Source organism: Triticum urartu, chromosome 7 (assembly GCF_003073215.2).
Source record: "Triticum urartu cultivar G1812 chromosome 7, Tu2.1, whole genome shotgun sequence".
Taxonomy (NCBI): domain Eukaryota; kingdom Viridiplantae; phylum Streptophyta; class Magnoliopsida; order Poales; family Poaceae; genus Triticum; species Triticum urartu.
In genome coordinates this window covers 640,501,038-640,510,552 of record NC_053028.1, presented here as the reverse complement: position 1 = coordinate 640,510,552, position 9,515 = coordinate 640,501,038, and the positions used below count along the sequence as shown (strand labels likewise).

The 9,515-nt window shown below is 43.9% G+C and overlaps 1 pseudogene; it reads left to right on the top strand.

The window, feature by feature from the left end:
• The first annotated feature begins 8,394 nt into the window (after nt 1-8,394).
• Nucleotides 8,395-8,876, top strand: LOC125520048 (annotated as a pseudogene).
• Nucleotides 8,877-9,515: the final 639 nt, after the last annotated feature.

Genomic DNA, 9,515 nt, shown 5'->3' with positions numbered 1-9,515 from the left:
CTAAAGGCTGTGGAGGTAGAAATCATCAAGTGTTGATGGTCAACAAGACCACTAGTTTCAAGAAAAAGGGCAAAGGGAAGAAGAAGGGGAACTTCAAGAAGAACAGCAAGCAAGTTGCTGCTCAAGAGAAGAAACCCAAGTCTAGACCTAAGCCTGAAACTGAGTGCTTCTACTGCAAGCAGACTGGTCACTGGAAGCGGAACTGCCCCAAGTATTTGGCGGATAAGAAGGATGGCAAGGTGAACAAAGGTATATGTGATATACATGTTATTGATGTGTACCTTACTAATGCTCGCAGTAGCACCTGGGTATTTGATACTGGTTCTGTTGCTAATATTTGCAACTCGAAACAGGGGCTACGAATTAAGCGAAGATTGGTTAAGGACGAGGTGACGATGCGCGTGGGAAATGGTTCCAAAGTCGATGTGATCGCGGTCGGCACGCTACCTCTACATCTACCTTCATGATTAGTATTAGACCTAAATAATTGTTATTTGGTGCCAGCGTTGAGCATGAACATTATATCTGGATCTTGTTTGATGCGAGACGGTTATTCATTTAAATCAAAGAATAATGGTTGTTCTATTTATACGAGTAATATCTTTTATGGTCATGCACCCTTGAAGAGTGGTCTATTCTTATTGAACCTCGATAGTAGTGACACACATATTCATAATGTTGAAGTCAAAAGATGCAGCGTTGATAATGATAGTGCAACTTATTTGTGGCACTGCCGTTTAGGTCATATCGGTGTAAAGCGCATGAAGAAACTCCATACTGATGGACTTTTGGAACCACTTGATTATGAATCACTTGGTACTTGCGAACCATGCATCATGGGCAAGATGACTAAAACGCCGTTCTCCGAAACTATGGAGAGAGAAACAGATTTGTTAGAAATCATACATACAGATGTATGTGGTCTGATGAATGTTGAGGCTCGTGGCGGATATCGTTATTTTCTCACCTTCACAGATGATTTAAGCAGATATGGGTATATCTACTTAATGAAGCATAAGTCTGAAACATTTGAAAAGTTCAAAGAATTTTAGAGTGAAGTTGAAAATCATCGTAACAAGAAAATAAAGTTTCTACGATCTGATCGTGGAGGAGAATATTTGAGTTACGAGTTTGGTCTACATTTGAAACAATGTGGTATAGTTTCACAACTCACGCCACCCGGAACACCACAGCGTAATAGTGTGTCTGAACGTCGTAATCGTACTTTACTAGATATGGTGCGATCTATGATGTCTCTTACTAATTTACCGCTATCGTTTTGGGGTTATGCTTTAGAGACGGCCGCATTCACGTTAAATAGGGCACCATCGAAATCCGTTGAGACGACGCCTTATGAACTATGGTTTGGCAAGAAACCAAAGTTGTCGTTTCTTAAAGTTTGGGGCTGCGATGCTTATGTGAAAAAGCTTCAACCTGATAAGCTCGAACCCAAATCGGAGAAATGTGTCTTCATAGGATACCCAAAAGAAACTATTGGGTACACCTTCTATCACAAATCCGAAGGCAAGACATTTGTTGCTAAGAATGGATCCTTTCTAGATAAGGAATTTCTCTCGAAAGAAGTGAGTGGGAGGAAAGTAGAACTTGATGAGGTAACTGTACTTGCTCCCTTATTGGAAAGTAGTTCACCACAGAAACCGGTTCATGTGACACCTACAACAATTGGTGAGGAAGCTAATGATGATGATCATGAAACTTCAGATCAAGTTACTACCGAACCTCGTAGGTCAACTAGAGTAAGATCCACACTGGAGTGGTACGGTAATCCTGTTCTGGAAGTCATGTTACTTTACCATGACGAACCTACGAACTATGAAGAAGCTATGGTGAGCACAGATTTCGCAAAATGGCTTGAGGCCATGAAATCTGAGATGGGATCCATGTATGAGAACAAAGTGTGGACTTTGGTTGACTTGCCCGATGATCGGAAAGACATCGAGAATAAATGGATCTTCAAGAAGAAGACTGACGCTGATGGTAATGTTACTGTCTACAAAGCTCGACTTCTTGCGAAAGGTTTTCAACAAGTTCAAGGGGTTGACTACGATGAGACTTTCTCACCCTTAGCGATGCTTAAGTCTGTCCGAATCATGTTAGCAATTGCCGCATTTTATGATTATGAAATTTGGCAAATGGACGTCAAAACTGCATTCCTGAATGGATTTCCGGAAGAAGAGTTATATATGATGCAACCAGAAGGTTTTGTCGATCCAAAAGGAGCTAACAAAGTGTGCAAGCTCCAGCGATCCATTTATGGACTGGTGCAAGCCTCTCGGAGTTGGAATAAATGTTTTGATAGTGTGATCAAAGCATATGGTTTTATACAAACTTTTGGAGAAGCTTGTATTTACAAGAAAGTGAGTGGGAGCTCTGTAGCATTTCTAATATTATATGTGGATGACATATTGTTGATTGGAAATGATATAGAATTTCTGGATAGCATAAAAGGATACTTGAATAAGAGTTTTTCAATGAAAGACCTCGGAGAAGCTGCTTATATATTGGGCATCAAGATCTATAGATATAGATCAAGACGCTTAATTGGACTTTCACAAAGCACATACCTTGATAAAGTTTTGAAGAAGTTCAAAATGGATCAAGCAAAGAAAGGGTTCTTGCCTATGTTACAAGGTGTGAAGTTGAGTAAGACTCAATGCCCGACCACTGCAGAAGATAGAGAGAAAATGAAAAGTGTTCCCTATGCTTCAGCCATAGGCTCTATCATGTATGCAATGTTGTGTACCAGACCTGATGTGTGCCTTGCTATTAGTTTAATAGGGAGGTACCAAAGTGATCCAGGAGTGGATCACTAGACAACGGTCAAGAACATCCTGAAATACTTGAAAAGGACTAAGGATATGTTTCTCGTTTGTGGAGGTGACAAAGATCTCGTCGTAAATGGTTACGTCGATGCAAGCTTTGACACTGATCCGGACGATCCTAAATCGCAAACCGGATACGTGTTTATATTGAACGGTGGAGCTGTCAGTTGGAGCAGTTCTAAACAAAGCGTCGTGGCGGGATCTATGTGTGAAGAAGAGTACATAGCTGCTTCGGAAGCAACAAATGAAGGAGTCTGGATGAAGGGGTTCATATCCGATCTAGGTGTCATACCTAGTGCATCGGGTCCAATGAAAATCTTTTGTGACAATACTGGTGCAATTGCCTTGGCAAAGGAATCCAGATTTCACAAAAGAACCAAACACATCAAGAGACGCTTCAATTCCATCCGGGATCAAGTCCAGTTGGGAGACATAAAGATTTGCAAGATACATACGGATCTGAATGTTGTAGACCCGTTGACTAAGCATCTTCCATGAGCAAAACATGATCAGCACCAAGACTCCATGGGTGTTAGAATCATTACTGTGTAATCTAGATTATTGACTCTAATGCAAGTGAGAGACTGAAGGAAATATTCCCTAGAGGCAATAATAAAGTTATTATTTATTTCCTCATATCATGGTAAATGTTTATTATTCATGCTAGAACTATATTAACCGGAAACATAATACATGTGTGAATACATAGACAAACATAATGTCACTAGTATGCCTCTACTTGACTAGCTCGTTGATCAAAGATGGTTGAGTTTCCTAGCCATAGACATGAGTTGTCATTTGATCTATGGGATCACATCATTAGGAGAATGATGTGATTGACATGACCCATTCCGTTAGCTTAGCACTTGATCATTCAAGTTTACTGCTATTGCTTTCTTCATGACTTATACATGTTCCTATGACTATGATATTATGCAACTCCCGATTACTGGAAGAACACTTTGGGTGCTACCAAACGTCACAACATAATTGGGTGATTATAAAGGTGCTCTACAGGTGTCTCCGATGGTGTTCGTTGAGTTGGCATAGATCGAGAATAGGATTTGTCACTCCGATTGTCGGAGAGGTATCTCTAGGCCCTCTCGGTAATGCACATCACTATAAGCCTTGCAAGCAATATGACTAATGAGTTAGTTACGGGATGATGCATTACGGAACGAGTAAAGAGACTTGCCGGTAATGAGATTGAACTAGGTATTGAGATACCGACGATCGAATCTCGGGCAAGTAACATACCGATGACAAAGGGAACAATGTATATTGTTATGCGGTTTGACCGATAAAGATCTTCGTAGAATATGTAGGGACCAATATGAGCATCCAGGTTGCGCTATTGGTTATTGACCGGAGAGGTTGTTGGGGAACGTAGTAATTTCAAAAAAAATTCCTACGCACACGCAAGATCATGGTGATGCATAGCAACGAGAGGGGAGAGTGTTGTCCACGTACCCTCGTACACCGAAAGAGGAAGCATTAGCACAACGTGGTTGATGTAGTCATACGTCTTCACGGCCCGACCGATCAAGCACCGAAACTACGGCACCTCCGAGTTCTAGCACACATTCAGCTCGATGACGATCCCCGGACTTCGATCCAGCAGAATGTCGGGGAAGAGTTCCGTCAGCACGACGGCGTGGTGACGATCTTGATGTTCTACTGTCGCAGGGCTTTGCCTAAGCACCACTACAATATTATCGAGGACTATGGTGGAGGGGGGCACCGCACATGGCTAAGAGATCAATGATCAACTATTATTTCTCTGGGGTGCCCCCCTGCCCCTGTATATAAAGGAGCAAGGGAGGGAGGCGGCCGGCCTAGGAGGAGGGCGCGCCAAGGGGGGAATCCTACTCCCACCGGGAGTAGGACTCCTCCTTCCCTTGTTGGAGTAGGAGAGAAGGAAAGAGGGGGAGAGGGACAAGGAAAAGTGGGATGCACCCCTTGTCCAATTCGGACCAGAGGGGGGGCGCGCGCCTCCTTCCTTTTTGCCTCTCTCCTCTATTCCCGTATGGCCCAATAAGGCCCATATACTCCCCGGCGAATTCCCGTAACTCTCCGGTACTCTGAAAAATACCTAAATCAATCGGAACCTTTCCGATGTCCGAATATAGTCGTCCAATATATCGATCTTTACATCTCGACCATTTCGAGACTCCTCGTCATGTCCCCGGTCTCATCCGGGACTCCGAACTCCTTCGGTACATCAAAACTCATAAACTCATAATATAACTGTCATCGAAACCTTAAGCGTGCGGACCCTACGGGTTCGAGAACAATGTAGACATGACCGAGACACGTCTCCAGTCAATAACCAATAGCGGAACCTGGATGCTCATATTGGCTCCCACATATTCTACGAAGATCTTTATCGGTCAAACCGCATAACAACATACATTGTTCCCTTTGTCATCGGTATGTTACTTGCCCGAGATTCGATCGTCGGTATCTCAATACCTAGTTCAATCTCGTTACCGGCAAGTCTCTTTACTCGTTCCGTAATACATCATCCCGCAACTAACTCATTAGTTGCAATGCTTGCAAGGCTTATAGTGATGTGCATTACTGAGTGGGCCCAGGGATACCTCTCCGACAATTGGAGTGACAAATCCTAATCTCGAAATACGCCAACCCAACAAGTACCTTCGGAGACACTTGTAGAGCACCTTTATAATCACCCAGTTACGTTGTGACGTTTGGTGGCACACAAAGTGTTCCTCCGGTAAACGGGAGTTGCATAATCTCATAGTCATAGGAACATGTATAAGTCATGAAGAAAGCAATAGCAACAAACTAAACGATCAAGTGCTATGCTAACGGAATGGGTCAAGTCAATCACATCATTCTCTAATGATGTGACCCCGTTAATCAAATGACAACTCATGACTATGGTTAGGAAACATAACCATCTTTGATCAACAAGCTAGTCAAGTAGAGGCATACTAGTGACAATCTGTTTGTCTATGTATTCACACATGTATTATGTTTCCGGTTAATACAATTCTAGCATGAATAATAAACATTTATCATGATATAAGGAAATAAATAATAATTTTATTATTGCCTCTAGGGCATATTTCCTTCAGACGTGTCTCGGTCATGTCTACATAATTCTCGAACCCGTAGGGTCCGCACACTTAAAGTTCTATGACGATCGGTATTATGAGTTTTTGTGTTTTGATGTACCTAATTTAGTTCAGAGTCCCGGATATGATCACGGACATAACGAGGAGTCTCGAAATGGTCGAGACGTAAAGATCGATATATTGGACGACTATGTTCGGACACCGGAAGTGTTTCGGGAGGTTTCAGACATATACCGGAGTACCGGGGGTTACCGGAACCCCCGGGGGAGTATATTGGGCCTAATGGGCCTTAGTGGGAGAAGAGGAGGGCTGGCCAGGGCAGTCGCGCGCCCCCTCCCCCTCTAGTCCGAATTGGACAAGGAGGGGGGCGCCGTCCCCCTTTCCTTCTCTTCTTCTCTCCCTTCCTCTCCTACTCCTACTACTACTTGGAAGGGGGCAGTCCTACTCCCAGTGGGAGTAGGACTCCTCATGGGGCGCGCCATTGGAGGTCGGCCCCCTCCCCCTCCTCCACTCCTTTATGTATGGGGAGGGGGGCACCCCTTGGAGACCCAACAATTGATCATTGATCTTTTAGCCGTGTGCGGTGCCCCCCTCCACCATAATCCACCTCGGTCATATCGTAGTGGTGCTTAGGCGAAGCCCTGCGTCGGTAGCTTCATCAACACCGTCAACACGCCGTCGTGCTGACGAAGCTCTTCCCGGAAACTCTACTGGATCGTGAGTTTGCGGGACGTCACCGAGCTGAACATGTGCTGAACGCGGAGGTGTCGTACGTTCGGTACTGAGGATCGGTCGATCGTGAAGATGTACGACTACATCAACCGCGTTGTCATAATGCTTCCGCTTACGATCTACGAGTGTACATAGATGACACTCTCCCCTCTTGTTGTTATGCATCACCATGATCTTACGTGTGCGTAGGATTTTTTTTAAAATTACTACGTTCCCCAACAGTTGCGTTGTACTGCGCCTCCTGTGCCTGCGACCGTGCCATCCGCCGTCAAAACACGCATTGCCGCGCCCTGCCGCAGACATTGTTGAGGAAATCGTTAACTGGTAGCTGCTCGGTTCGCTAGCGAGTAGGGGATTAATCGGCTAATCGGCAAGTTAATCAGCCATTTAATCAATTAATCGGACGATTTTTTGGTTTATCGGCTACTCGGTGACCCTACGAGTAGGGATTAATCGGCAAGTTAACTGGTTAATCGGATGAATTCTTGAACAGGGGCCGCAGAGAAAGAAGCCGGTTGTGCGGAGCAGTGGCCAGCGCGTCCGCGTCCGCCGCTAACATCGAGGAAAAATAGAACACGGGAGGTCGCTGCTGCTTGGGTGCCAGGAAGGCCACCACCAACGCGTCGCTGGCTTGTACAGCGGGTGACCTGTCCGATACTTTATCTCAGACCATCCTGGGCATCCGTCTGGGCTCCACGGAAGCACCCTTCCACATCGGCTTAAGCACACTCTTTTGCCACCCCGATGAGCGGTGCAGCCGGACATAGGGAAGATACGGGAAAAGAATATGCCTCCGGGACTCCCGGCAGTCTGATGAGCGGGCTGCCAGACATGGTGAAGACAAATAGATCTGCCACGGCCGGATGTAGACTAGTGTAGTTTATCCGTGTCATGGGAATGGAGCTCCACGTGATCGTACATACACATAGTTTTACCTTTTTAGTTAAAATATGCCTAAAATATAAATGTTTTCGTCTTGTTTATATGAAGTCCGCTGTGTTTGCACGAATTCCATCCGGTTTGTTGCATAAATGTTTGAAATGTATGTGGGCAGCATTGGATGGCGGTCTCCCGCATCTGTGTCTATGGACCCCTCCCCCCTCCCTCCTTTTTGTCCGCGGACGGATGCGGGAGGGAATTTGTGGGTTGCCATTGAAGATGTCCTTACTTGCCTTTGACCAACAAATTTGCCAGGGGTAATTTTGTCATAACTTGTATAGAATTATGTGTCTTGGTCACCATGCTAGGAATGGAGGGAGTAGATAGATAGATCGGTTGGCTACATGCATCTACGTATCCTTTACCATCAATTTGACACAAGAACGGGATGCACCTAGCTACATTTAATTAGAGGTATCCTTCACCATCAATTTGATACTACGAGAAACGCACATGTGCCTACATTAAATAAAAACATATCCAAGTTGTATACATTTATCTCTATTAAGATATTGAAATCAACTACTCCATTGGCAACAATTAATTGGTTGCATCCACTTACCAATTGCCAACAATTTGATATACAAGAGTTAGATGTGCCTGCATTAAGTTAGAACATATCCAAATCATATATCTCTCAACTAATTAAAAGTTGTTCAATTAATTCATCTATGAGCAAAGGGAGTCTGAAAACTTGCACTATGGCTGCTATATATAGAGGCTGAGTGGTACAGAAGTCCTGCATAAACACATACCGACAGTACTACACAACATAGAACATGACCAACGCTAAAGTAGCTGGAGTGTTAAGCCTCCTAGTCCTTGTGGCTATCTCTTCTTGTCCATGCGGTAGATCACTGCCTCATTGATAAAAAGAAGGTGATGCGGGACTGTTGGCATAACATCGAAAAGAACTTTGGTGACCCGTTCGGGAGCCTATGTTGTGATACAATAAGAGATTCAAAAGACATCCACTGCGTCTGTGATCGGTTCACTGCTCACGAACTGACTGTGATCAGTCTATCCAAGTTTGCTACGGTTACACATAAATGCGGCAACGGGTTGCACGCACACACTCATTGTGCAGGTTGGCAAATTGTCATATTTGTACACACACACACACACACACACACATGTTGATATATGTGCACACTTTCTTATAATTGCTCATGTTCATCATTATGATGCAAAAATTGAAAATTTTGCAGGTTACCGTGTTCCCATCATAACGCTCCCACCTCCACCACCGGAAGGTGCCTAGACCTTCAATGTAATACCATTCTCGTAATGGAGAAATAATTGAATAAAGCAAAGAATGATTCGAGATGAATGGCATTTGCATAGTGTATTTGTCTTTGATGTGTAACTAGTTAAAACTATTAATGGCACACTGTGCGCTGGTGCGCCATTAATAGTTTTGGAAAAATAAAAAAAGTGGTAGTAATGGCACACCGTGTGTGTGGTGCGCCATTAGTAATGAGGACACTAATGGCGCACCTGTACCTGGTGCGCCGCTGCTATGGCTATAGCCCTTTTCCTAGTAGTATAACTCATGCATGGACGTATTTAAATTTGTGAAATTTGATTTTAAAAAGCAAGGTGGTACTTTTTTTAGTAACTAACCCAACTTCTATGTTTGATCGTCGGGAACAATGACACAGCCTGTGCAATCAAAAAGAAAACCAAGGAATATGAAGCCCATCAGAAAAATTTGGTGGTTGTAGAAAAATCCCAGTTAGGAGCGTATTGGCCCGGTATAGGTGACAACGGAGCAGCAGGAGAATTGATACAAAGCAGACCTAGCTTCCTCTAAAAAACAAAGCAGACCTACCCGTGCATACAAATTTGAAGTTTAATACAACATGCTAATTCACAACATCTAGTTTGTCTTGTTGGATAT